This window comes from Homalodisca vitripennis, chromosome 4 (genome assembly GCF_021130785.1).
Source record: "Homalodisca vitripennis isolate AUS2020 chromosome 4, UT_GWSS_2.1, whole genome shotgun sequence".
In the NCBI taxonomy this organism is placed as follows: Eukaryota; Metazoa; Arthropoda; class Insecta; order Hemiptera; family Cicadellidae; genus Homalodisca; species Homalodisca vitripennis.
Genome location: NC_060210.1, coordinates 7,752,902 through 7,753,999, shown reverse-complemented (window position 1 = coordinate 7,753,999; position 1,098 = coordinate 7,752,902). Strand labels below are relative to the sequence as shown.

Here is a 1,098-nt window from a genome sequence, read left to right as displayed (position 1 = left end):
GTTTGTCATTCACGTATTTTGGTTTGTTTTTGTGGAAGATACAGTAAAATACTTCTCTCTTGTATCCCAAATTATCTTATATTATATTCGCGCTAACGACCGCAGTGCCTTTTCAACTTGCAAATCGCTCTGATAAAATTAATTTTGACCTTGACTCTATATAGTAGCTTCGAAGAATTAACTTTTCAAACTTGCTTACCCAAAGCAACTATTAATTAAAGGTTATGAGACAGTGATGCGCAGGTCTTGAGAGAACCGGCTCACTGATCCGGGTCACGAAATGATCTGGGATCCAGTCATTTGGTGAGTCGACTCCTGATCGAACAAACCATCGCGTCGCGACCCATGAGTTAAAAGTCGCCAGCCAGTTTAACATTCTTCGGATCTCGTAGTTTTTTTATGATCTGCTAGACATAGAAGAAAACTGTTTAAAATCAATTTATTATTATGGACAACAGTTACAAGTAACAACTATTGTATTTCACTTATTTTGAACCATTAAATTTTACCATTTATTTTACTGCACAGATAATACTAACGATAATTTTTTGTATTAGTTACATTCCTTCGTATACAGGACTAAAACAATAAAATCAATTTTTTACTATATTTTTTATAATACAAGCAAAATGTATTATTTGAACTAATAGAGTGAGTGAAGTTTGTGATCTGCTGATCCGAACGGATCTTTCCGAAATCCCGTTCTTCCCATCACAAGTTATAAGCCTCCGTAGAGGCTTCCAGAAATTGCCAGTGCGGGCGATATTTCACGCCCCCACGGCGGGGTATTGGTAAAAGTTTTCAATAAGCAATAATCGCACCTCAGATGAACTTCATTGGTTACGATACTGCCACTGCGCAAAGTTAACATTTCATTCCCTTTAGACGGATAGTCTATAAAAGAAAACGCCGAGTGACGGATGGGAGGGCAAATTTTCAAAAGCTCATTTTAAACCTTTTCCATAAAAATAACAAATTCCTATTCTGTATGATAATTACTAATAATTATACTTGTATTAAAATATGAATAAGTAAAACCTGTTATGAATTTTGACTTTACTATAGTTAATATGGTCTAAATATGATCACCACAAGTAC

The 1,098-nt window shown here is 35.0% G+C and overlaps 1 non-coding gene across 1 annotated transcript; it reads right to left on the bottom strand.

Moving 5' to 3' along the window:
* Nucleotides 1–725: 725 nt before the first annotated feature.
* LOC124361627 lies at nt 726–866 on the bottom strand. Its single transcript, XR_006922372.1, has one exon. It is a non-coding gene; the product is annotated as a U4 spliceosomal RNA (small nuclear RNA).
* Nucleotides 867–1,098: the final 232 nt, after the last annotated feature.